Raw genomic sequence first — 12,639 nt, forward strand, 5'->3', positions numbered from 1 at the left:
TAAAGCTGATAAATCCAATGCTGTTGTCATCATGGACAAAGAAGACTACGTCCAAAAAATGAACCAGTTATTGGAGGACAGAGACACTTACTTACCTGTTAATAGTGACCCTATTGAAAGAGTTATTGCTCATTTCAACAAAACTCTTAAAACCGTGCTCAAGAACGATAAGGAGTTGATTCCTAAGTTTTTAAGTCGTTCCCCTTCTCTCCCATATCTATATGGGCTTATTAAAACACACAAACCGAATAATCCTCCACGACCTATTATTAGTTCTGTTGGATCTGTGGCATATAGACTTTCCAAATGGCTTGTCCAAGTCTTGTCTCCAGTAGTAGGTTCCATTTCCAACTCACACATAACAAACAACTTGGACTTGGTTAACAAGTTGTCTAGTTTGAAATTAAATTATGATTTTAAACTTGTGAGTTTTGATGTGACGGCTCTGTTCACTAGGGTTCCTGTTGATGATCTGTTGTCATTCTTACGGGATCTACTCCCAAGGTATAATTTACCTTGGGAGTAGATTTACAGGCCGCACAGATAAGAGCCTCGTTGGACGTAGAATTACTGTTCACCAACGTACCTGTGGATGAAACAATCGGGATGATAGCGGACAGTGTGTATCGTGATCCGGCCTGTACTCCTCTTGACATACCAGAAAACATTCTAAGGAAACTACTCCAAGCTTGTACTAAAGAGGCACCCTTCTTTAGCCCGGATGGGCACATGTATAAGCAAGTTGATGGGGTCGTCATGGGTTCTCCCCTAGATGTCCTGTTTGCGAACTTCTACATGGGTACCATCGAACAGAAGGTCTTAGTCGACATGAACTTGAAACCGGCCATATACTGCAGGTATGTTGACATTTTTACACAGGTACCTGATGTCAGACATCTGCAAGAGCTGAAAGAGGCATTTGAGTGGAATTCTGTGTTGCGTTTCACTTACGAGATGGAGAAGGATGGAAAGCTACCCTTTCTAGATGTAACAGTCATGGAAAGGAGCGGAGGTTTCCACACTGCAGTCTACACTAAGGATACAAACATAGGAATGTGCCTCAATGCCAACAGTGACTGCCCAGACAGGTACAAGAGGAGTGTTGTTAACGCTTATGTTGACCGTGCTCTCAGCCACAGATCAGGATGGAAGCAAGTCGATGAAGAACTCTGTAGGGTAAGGCAGGTCCTAGTCAACGACGGCTTCTCCAATGGTTTCGTTGAAGACATCATAAGAAGGAAGGTGAAATGCCATGCAACCTCTGAAGAGACAACTAACATAACACCTTTACCCCCTATTAGACTATTTTACAGGAACTTCTTTTCCACAGCTCATAAGATGGAGGAAAGGGTCCTGAAAGATATTGTTGATAGGAACGTTATCCCTACAGACAAAAATCAGAAGATACAATTGACGATTTACTATTAAACCAAAAAAGCGGCCATGCTACTCATGAGAAACTCTCCAGACACAAAGCAGAAAGCTTTTAAAGAGACCAACGTTGTCTATGTCTTCAAATGCCCACTTGGGGGACTGTAAGCCTCAAAGAACTCAGAATATAGGCAAGACAACAACATCTCTTTCCAGGCGATTAACGATGCATAAGCAACAGGGCTCCATTAACTCTTAAATTGTGTATCGCATCATATGATGCTTTGACCGACTTGCAGTAAATTGCGCATCGTATCATGTGATGCTTTGGAGTACTACGCAAGATTTAAACTGCTCACGTATACACGGGGTTCACCACACCTTCATCAGGTCTCTTGTAAACAGACGCCATTTATTTTAAAAATCGTGGGCCAAACTCCCGGGTGTTATTGGCCTCAGTATCGAGTGAGCTACCAAGCCTGACGCACGCAGCATGAGCTCACAGCACTGCTGTTCAACTTGTGACCACAGCACCGCCTAAAACTGCCATAATATACTTGTTCATGCTATTATGTAGCAATGATATTATTACAGAAGACCCCTGACTGTGATAAAACTGACCAGGGTTCTGATAATAGCAGGATTGTGTTGATATTTAGGGCTGTGCACCATGGAGGGAGGAGTAATGCTGTGGGAGGGAGGGTGGTGGCAATGTCTTCTGACTGTGTGGCCACCTTTTATTGACTGCACTCACCATACCAGCTTAGTGGTTCACTATGGTGAACACAAATGTAGATACTTATATATAACGTGTGTATAGAGGGTATAAACAGCAAGAGGAGTAGGTTGGGAGCCGCCATTTTGGTGAGGGCGGTGGCGTCGTCTGCACGATTTATCATGTTGTTTACTGGTTACCACGATGGTCTTTGGGCACCATACCAGTTTACTTGTACAAGTATGATGAATAAAACAGGTAGATATTTATATATAATGTGTGTATATAGCGTAATAACACCACAAACAGTATTGTTAGAGGAGATTTATTAGTGCGTCTGTCCTTGAGGGCGGCAGCCATCAGCTGACTGTGTGAGGTCCTACGGCTTTATGCCTTTACTCACCATACAAGCTTAGATGTACAGTTATGGTGAAAAAACACGTAAATACTTATATATAACGTCTGTATATAAAAGCAAAAACAGTATGGTGGGTGGAGAATGGTGGCAAGTCAGGTGAGGTGAGGTGAGGGAGGGAGTGGCAGCCAGTGGCGGGCTGCCACTGCCACTTAGCATACCAACTTAGTGGTTCGTTATGGTGAACATGAATGTAGATACTTATATATAGCGTCTGTATATAGTGAATATAATAAATAACAGTATTGTGGGAGGAGAATGTGGGTGAGTCAGGTGACTTGAGGGAGGACGTGAGTGGCTGGCTAGTACACGGCAGTCACTCCTCGTTACTTTTTGACTCATAATAGCAACTTAGTGGTTTGTTATGGTTCAAGACTCTGCACCAATATAGAAGCATCAAGAAATATGGGCCAATAGGCCCTTTGCAGTTACTTCCATTCTTCCCTTTAATTTACCCAATTTATACCCATTGTTTCGTGTTCTGTCTTGTGTTGAAAGTTTTGTTCACCTCATCCAAAACTGTTGTAACATATCACCTCACCCAAATGCAGGTATATAAGATGAAAAAGCTGTTTAAATTATAGCATAGTAGAACTCTGTTTAGTGTTTGCAGGTTATAGTTGTGTGTGTGTAAACTAAAGTCTTTGAAAATGTAATAAATTACATTGGCACCTCGACCTACGATTGCCCCTACTTACGATAATTTCGAGTTACGATATAAATTTCATCGAAAAATGCGACTCGACATCCGATATTTGTTGGTACACGTTCGGGTCGGCCGAGCGTGTGGTTCCCAGTCAAGCGGTCCGACCTGCCTCAGTTTATTACAGCTACCCGCTTAGTGACGATCGCGCCTAAAAGAAATTCCGCTTTTGTGGAGATTTTTTGCATTTTGAACATTAAAGTAATTATTATATAATATGCCATGAGTCCCAGGAAAGTCAGTGGTAAGGCTCAACATATGAGATCCCATGTAAGAATAACCATAGAGCAGAAACAAGAGATCATTCGTACATATGAAGATGGTGTGCGGGTAGGTGAACTGGCTAGGCAGTACAACAAATCTCAGTCAACGATATCCACCATACTAGCAAAGAAAAAGGACATTATGGGATGCTAAAGTGATGCAACATTACAGACAAATAATTAAAACGAATGGAAAAACAAATGTCTCTTGACATTTGTAGTGAGACAAACAAGCACTGAACCACAACCAGGTCCTAGTGGTATTCAGGCAAAACTTAAGAGAGAGTACCCCAGAGAAAACATCACTGCCTGATGTGATAATGGAAGGGGACTTCCCTTCCAAACAGTAACAACTCTCCTCCTCCCCCCTCATCACCATCTTCCATATGCCATCAAGAGCCCTCCATAAAGGTAAGAGTAACTTTGGTACTGTATTGTAGATAGAAAAAACATTGTATTTAGTATAAAATGTATTTCTATGTTAATATTTTGGAGGGTGGGGAACGGATTAATTCAAATCCCTTTATTTCTTATGGGAAAAATCGCTTCGACGTCCGATATTTCGACTTACGATCCGTCACTGGGAACGGATTAGCATTGTAAGTCGAGGGCCCATTGTATTACGAAACGCGTTCAAGTGTCGCGTCACACTAGAAAAAAAAATGAATTTTGGAGAATTGATTTTTCAATTACCATCGACATTGAAAAGAAACATAAGAAATATTGAGAAAATTCGTGTTAGAATTATTAATCTTACTTTTTCGGTCATATTTAATAATATATGTTTACAAGAAAGACTGCATACAAAATATACTAAAAAATATATATATATATATATATTAGTATATTTTGGTAGCAGTCTTTCCTGTAGACATATATTATTAAATATGACCGAAAAAGTAAGATTAATAATTCTAACACGAATTTTCTCAATCTTTCGTACATTACGCTTCACTGTTGGAGGTAAATCAAAAATCACTTCTCCAAAATTCATTTTTATTTCTAGTCTGACGCGACACGGGCGCGTTTCGTAAAACTTATTACATTTTCAAAGACTTCACAAATACACAACTGATTAGAACTTAAGTCTCTCTGATATTATATCTACATTTGAGTGAGGTGGGAAGGGTGATGTGGCATTAACACAAGACAGAACAGGAGGGGATATTAATAGGGTATTAAAAGTATCAACACAAGACAGAACAGAAACAATGGGTATTGAATAGAAGTGTTTGTAGAAAGCCTATTGGTCCATATTTCTTGATGCTTCTATATTGGAGCGGAGTCCCACTCCGCTCCAATCCCACCTCAATTCTACCCACCTCAAGACTCCGCCCCAATATAGAAGCATCAAGAAATATGGACCAATAGGCTTTCTACAAACACTTCTATTCAATACCCATTGTTTCTGTTCTGTCTTGTGTTGATACTTTTAATACCCTATTAATATCCCCTCCTGTTCTGTCTTGTGTTAATGCCACATCACCCTTCCCACCTCACTCAAATGTAGATATAATATCAGAGAGACGTAAGTTCTAATCAGTTGTGTATTTGTGAAGTCTTTGAAAATGTAATAAGTTTTACGAAACGCGCCCGTGTCGCGTCAGACTAGAAATAAAAATGAATTTTGGAGAAGTGATTTTTGATTTACCTCCAACAGTGAAGCGTAATGTACGAAAGATTGAGAAAATTCGTGTTAGAATTATTAATCTTACTTTTTCGGTCATATTTAATAATATATATATATATATATATATATATATATATATATATATATATATATATATATATATATATATATATATATATATATATTCTGGTGCAGCGTCTGGCTGCACCAGAATTGACAACTAGGGCGCAACTCCATAGTCTCCCGAGACTGAAGGATGCCTACTACTATATATATATATATATATATATATATATATATATATATATATATATATATATATATATATATATATATATATATGTTTCATTGAATATGACCGCATATTCTGTATTTATTATTTTCTTGTTTAGGGCTTCTATCCCTCTAACTATTTTCTTAGCATCAGGGCTTAATTGGAATAGGAGTTCTCCAAAACTCATTTTCGTACTTTTAAGGTGAAGAAAAGAAGTGATTTACTATAGAGTGTATTACACTTATTTGTATAATTTGCACGACGTTTCGAACCTCCATGGTTCATTCTCAAGTGAACAGATCTTACAATACTAGTTGATTTTATACCCGCATTAGGTCAGGTGATAATACAATGAAGGTGAAAAACATGGGGGGATACATAAGGGATAAACATAGGGGCTGCAGAAGGCTTATTGGCCCATACGAGGCATCTCCTATCTAAACACAAAGATTAATCCAGTGTAATTGGCCTGTTATGTTGGACATTGTCTTCTGTGTTGGCATCGATATGTTCTTGTCTTGTCCTTACTCTCATGGTGGGTAGAGTAAATAGTTCCGTGATTTGGGTGTTCATGGTAGGTCGCTCTATTCTTATGTGAATTGCCTCAAGAATTTGTAATCTTCTTGAATCTTGGGTTTTGTCTATTATGCAAGTATTCTTGTTCAACATTTCTCTTGTTAGAGTAATGTCATGGGCTTGTCTCATGTGATTCCTAGGGGCACCAGATTGAAGATGGCATATGAGACAAGCCCATGACATTACTCTAACAAGAGAAATGTTGAACAAGAATACTTGCATAATAGACAAAACCCAAGATTCAAGAAGATTACAAATTCTTGAGGCAATTCACATAAGAATAGAGCGACCTACCATGAACACCCAAATCACGGAACTATTTACTCTACCCACCATGAGAGTAAGGACAAGACAAGAACATATCGATGCCAACACAGAAGACAATGTCCAACATAACAGGCCAATTACACTGGATTAATCTTTGTGTTTAGATAGGAGATGCCTCGTATGGGCCAATAAGCCTTCTGCAGCCCCTATGTTTATCCCTTATGTATCCCCCCATGTTTTTCACCTTCATTGTATTATCACCTGACCTAATGCGGGTATAAAATCAACTAGTATTGTAAGATCTGTTCACTTGAGAATGAACCATGGAGGTTCGAAACGTCGTGCAAATTATACAAATAAGTGTAATACACTCTATAGTAAATCACTTCTTTTCTTCACCTTAAAAGTACGAAAATGAGTTTTGGAGAACTCCTATTCCAATTAAGCCCTGATGCTAAGAAAATAGTTAGAGGGATAGAAGCCCTAAACAAGAAAATAATAAATACAGAATATGCGGTCATATTCAATGAAACATGTTTGAAAGAAAACCTGCTGCCAGTATACACCAATATATATATATATAGATATATATATATACACATACATATATATATATATATATATATATATATATATATATATATATATATATATATATATACACATATATGTGTGTATATCACGAAAATAAACACGTGATTAAGAATGTGACAATGTCAGACCACGGAAGAATGAATGACCTTCTGAAGATGTATTTAATATACGAAAGTACTTAAGGAAATTTCCTGTTTCATTTTTCCTCCGTGGTCTGACATTGTCATACACACACATTATATATATATATATATATATATATATATATATATATATATATATATATATATATATATATATATATATATATATATATATATATATATATGTGTGTGTGTATGACAATGTCAGACCACGGAGGAAAAATGAAACAGGAAATTTCCTTAAGTACTTTCGTATATTAAATACATCTTCAGAAGGTCATTCATTCTTCCGTGGTCTGACATTGTCACATTCTTAATCACGTGTTTATTTTCGTGATATACACACATATATGTGTATATATATATATATATATATATATATATATATATGTATATATATATATATATATATATATATATATATATATATATATGTATGTATGTATGTATGTATGTATATCACAAAAATAAACACGTGATTAAAAATGTGACGGTGTCAGACCACGGAGGAAAATTGAAACGGGAATTTCCTTAAGTACTTTCGTATATTAATACGTCTTCAGAAGGAGTCACACTCCTTCTGAAGATGTATTTATATACGAAAGTACTTAAGGAAATTCCTGTTTCAATTTTCCTCCGTGGTCTGACACTGTCATATATTATATATATATATATATATATATATATATATATATATATATATATATATATATATATATATATATATATATATATATATATATATATATGTCGTACCTAGTAGCCAGAACGCACTTCTCAGCCTACTATACAAGGCCCGATTTGCCTAATAAGCCAAGTTTTCATGAATTGTTTTTCGACAACCTAACCTACCTAACCTAACCTAACTTTTTTTGGCTACCTAACCTAACCTAACCTATAAAGATAGGTTAGGTTAGGTTAGGTAGGGTTGGTTAGGTTCGGTCATATATCTACGTTAATTTTAACTCCAATAAAAAAAAAATTACCTCATACATAATGAAATGGGTAGCTTTATCATTTCATAAGAAAAAAATTAGAAAAAAATACATTAATTCAGGAAAACTTGGCTTATTAGGCAAATCGGGCCTTGCATAGTAGGCTGAGAAGTGTGTTCTGGCTACTAGGTATGACATTATATATATATATATATATATATATATATATATATATATATATATATATATATATATATATATATGATTTTTAATGATTTTCTAAAAATAATAAAAATACGGCATTAAATGTAATGAGAACATTTTCTGAGCAAGTCCTGGAGGCTCCCCAGACCTTATCGGGCTGATATGCATGTATTTAATTTGACATCAGTCAAATTAAATGAAAATTTATGCCTACTGGGGACCACGAGCCAGAACCTGGCCCCTTCAGAGGCATGAGGAGCAATGGCCTGTAGAAACCTCCCCTGTTGTTAAAAGAATTCTTTGTCTGCCATCCACCAGGATTAGGCACCCAGAAAGATAGGCATTCCAAAACAGACCCCTACTGGTAAAATATTGCTACTGAAAACCAAATTACTAAGTAGAACTCCCCAATCTAAAAACTAGCAAACTAGCACGATGTCATATCTGCCACCGTACCGACTGTGTGCGCAGCTCCCCCCTTCCCTGGAGGGGGAGGGGGGTGCCCCAAACCCAACCCAGCAACACACTCATCAGTTCTGAGGCTGGATGTCAAAAACAAAAAACAAAAACGCCGACCGGGGGAAGAGGGTTGTTGCCGGGGAGCCTCCGGGACTCACCCAGAAAATGGCATTTCATTACATTCAACATTGGTTTTCTGTGGTGATCCCCTCTAGCTCCCTGAAGCTACCTAACCAAAGACAAGGAAAAAGAGGGACTTACCCAAAAGGTGGTTGTCACTCAGTCCACAACTAAAAGTCAAGACAACTGACTCCAACCTGTGACCCAAGGTGACACATGCCCGACTAGGGCTGGGAGCATTAACAAGGTATCGTGCAGCCAGAACCCTGTTCGACCGCCAAAAGACCCACATTCGAATGTCATCCCAAGATATGTTAAAAAAACCCAGCGTTGAATGCAATGAAACGCCACTTTCTGGGTGAGTCCCGGAGGTTCCCTGGAGCCATCCGGGCTGAATGGATATGTATAACTTTCTGGCATCAGTCAAAGTGCTAGGAGTTCTTGCCTACCAGGAACCACGAGCCAGAACCTGGCCCCCTCAGAGAGGCACGAGGAGCAATGGCCTATGGAAACCCCTTTGTGATTGGGAATATTCTATGTCTGCCATCGACCGGGACAGGCACCCAGAAAGGTAGGTGCCAAAACAAACCCCTATTCTGGTGAAATTATTGCTACCGAAAGCTGAACGAGTGGACAAAACTCCCCAAACAAAATTATCAAACTAGCATGACGTCATCACGTCGCCGCGCCACCGTCTGCGCAACCCCCCCGCCCTCCCTGAGAGGGGGAAGGGGGAGCCCCAGACCCTCTACGCCGGCGATCCAACTGGCAGTTCTTAGGCTGGATGTCAAATACGCGAAAAACGCCGCCGACCGGAGGGAGGGCGGGATGCTGGGGAGCCTCCGGGACTCACCCAGAAAATGGCGTTTCATTACATTCAATGCTGGTTTTCTGGGGGGAGCCCCGTTGGCTCCCTGGAGCTACCTCCCCAAAGATAAGTAAAACAGGGAAGGAACCAGGAGGCGGATACCACACATCCTAACTGAACAACCAAAACCAGAGACAAAACAACGACCAAAACGAGAAGAAAAAGACCACCCAGGCCAATGCCCAGGACGGCCCCAAAACTCAAGAGCAGGCCAGAGGGGAACAACGCCCAGGACAGCAAGTGGAATGGAGCAGAAGGAACCGCAACACTGAACGCAAGCAGGAGCGGCTCTGCCAGCACCACTCAACATGAGGTGACAGGACAATCCCAGTCGACGGTCCCAGAACAACCCCGAAGGGAAGACAAGCCAACCCTATCAAAGACCGAAGGACCCTTCGCAATGATAGGAACACACTGCCCCCGAGACGAAACACGCAGGTGGGAGACCAATAACCTGGTCCCAATAACCTGGGACCTGTGTTCAGATTCGCAAAACGCGAAGCTAAAAACAGCGACCCCGCAACCCAAAGGGGCAACATAACCAGCTCCAGCAGGGAAGAATGAGACACGCATCCCCGAGGCATCCAAGAGGATAACTACCGTGGACGAGAAACCGCAGGAAAGCAAACACACCCGGTCCGGAAAAGGAACAAAGAAAAACCGCAACCAGGACCGGAACCCAGCAAACCCGGTTCCAAGAAAAGGAACCAGGAAGGCAGGAGCGGCAGACCGAAAAGTCCACACACACCCCCTCCCACAGACAGCGCAACCCGAAGCCTGTAGAAAACCACACAGAAATCGCAGGAACTCGGTACCAAAACGGAACACCGGAGAAGTCTAAAAGCAGGACGTGGAACATGGACAGAGGCCCACCGGAGCACCAAACAGGATAACCAAGAAGCACTGACCCAGACACAAAAAAGTATAGCATGGGGAGGAAAAACGGAAATAAGTAAGGAAACCACGAATACGGCCCAAGGAGCGGCCGGGAAGTAACGCACATGACCAACCACAAAATGTGAAGAGGAGTGCGTACATACCTGAGGGACCTTACGGACAGCAGTGTGCAGTCAGGCACCGAAGATAGGCAAGGAAAGTGTCCAGACAGGGAAAAAACCCCGAGGTCGACAACGAAAACAAAAACACCAAAATGCGGGGCAGAGCCCCACAGGACAACAAAGAACAAAAGATGGACAAAAAAGGCACTAAAGACACATGCAAGGTGACCAAACACCACACCAAACACCCCAGTCAGGAGCCATCGACGCAATCCCGCCAAGCGGGGAAGAGTAAACAAGGATGGAACAGTGAACAAGGGTGGCGGAGTGAATAGAGTATCCCAAGAAGATACTGGCTCCAAACGCATGAGCCTAACCAGAGAAGCAAAGCTCTCCAAAGTACCAACGATGGAACTCAAACCGTTCCATACGTCCAAGGAAAAGTCCTGCCAACCTGAGGAGAACTGTGAGGCGGCGCCCAAGCATATAACCAGCAGAGTAGCGAAGAATAACTAGACTACCTGCAAGTGTGGTCTAGAACAGACATGCGAGATACCGTACCGACACTCAGAGCGCCTAACCCGCACCATTGCCCGCCAAAATATCACCCACAACTACTGAATATGCAACAAAAGATAAGTAGTTCCTTAGTGTTTGTGTTTATTGACCAATCCCCACGAAACAATAGAAACTGGGATAGTGGCACAAGCCACCCTTGCGACACATTGTGGGCACGAAACAACGGGCATAAAAGGTATAAGCGCAGAATCAGGAAAGACTGGAGGAATGACCTGCACTGTAATAGGCCCGGTGACGTGCGGAACCAATTATCACATAACGTGGTGGTGAGGCCCCACGATCGGTGCAAGGGCGGGTTGGACATGTATGTGAGTGGGAATGGATGGTAAGAAACAGTAGCAACCTCGCACGGGCCAATAGGCCCTCCGCAAGTCCACTGTACTTAAGTCCGTATGTTTGTACACACAAGGAGACACAGACACTAAAAGAACCTGATCAATGTCAGAAGGGAAAGGAAGCGAAAAGCACCAAAAAGCCATGTGAAGTAGGCAGAAGCCACCCACAGGAGCAAACGGGAAGACAGAGCCCAGAAGGCTCAGGAAACTGCACAACCGTAAACTGACAGGAGAAGCGGGGCCCAAGAGCCATAGCCAACCCCCGCAAGCATAACTAGGCAAGCACCTCACCAAAAGTGAGAACCAGCACTAGGCTGACAGAAGCTCCAGACAAGACAACCTCACCTGCAGAGCAGACACACGACCGTGCCACAACACAGGCAAGCCAAGCAACATACCAGGAGCAGCGCTAAAGGTGTGCCCGAAAGCCATGCATACTCAAAGCAGTAGGCATAGTATGTACCCTTAACTGAATAAAATGCGAGGTCGAATGAGAAATACTGCCAGAGGTGCGCGCCCTGCAGAAGACGAAGCAGTACAGAGGGAGAACAAAGTGACACCCCAGATATAAATCCAAAACACCCTCAGCATCCAGAGGGTCACGACTGGAGGGAGAAATGAGCAATAAGCCGTAGAAAACCACGAGAAACGGCGCGAACACACGAGCATACCGCCCGTAAACAAAACGCACACCGCGGCTCCAGCACACGAGGTACGAAACGCACCACCCGTCCACCGGGAGGCATGGCTCGTACACCAGGTGGACACACAAATCATACACACAATGTACAGACATCGTACAAACACCAGGAAGGTGTGCGGAACGAAGACAAAGAACGCCGAAACTGGAAGTAGAGACGACGCGAAAACAAAACAAGGCGAAAACGAAGCAAAAGAAAACAGATGGAAGGGAACCAACAAGGCTGACAAAAGACCCGATGGAAACCACATCGAAAATCAACAGACGTTCCAATAATATTGGAAGGTACGAAGAGACTCGCGAACCATCGAGAAAACTTTGCCCGAAATGAATGCCCGAAACGCTTGCGTAATAGTGGCTTTAGGCATTGTATGTACTAGCCCTATCTATAAATCCATCATTCTTTGTAAAATCTCTAGTACGTATGTACCTTACCTAAATAAACAATTATATTTATTATTTATTTAGAACCACGACAAGCACCTCTGAC

This window comes from Procambarus clarkii, chromosome 62, assembly GCF_040958095.1.
Source record: "Procambarus clarkii isolate CNS0578487 chromosome 62, FALCON_Pclarkii_2.0, whole genome shotgun sequence".
NCBI lineage: Eukaryota > Metazoa > Arthropoda > Malacostraca > Decapoda > Cambaridae > Procambarus > Procambarus clarkii.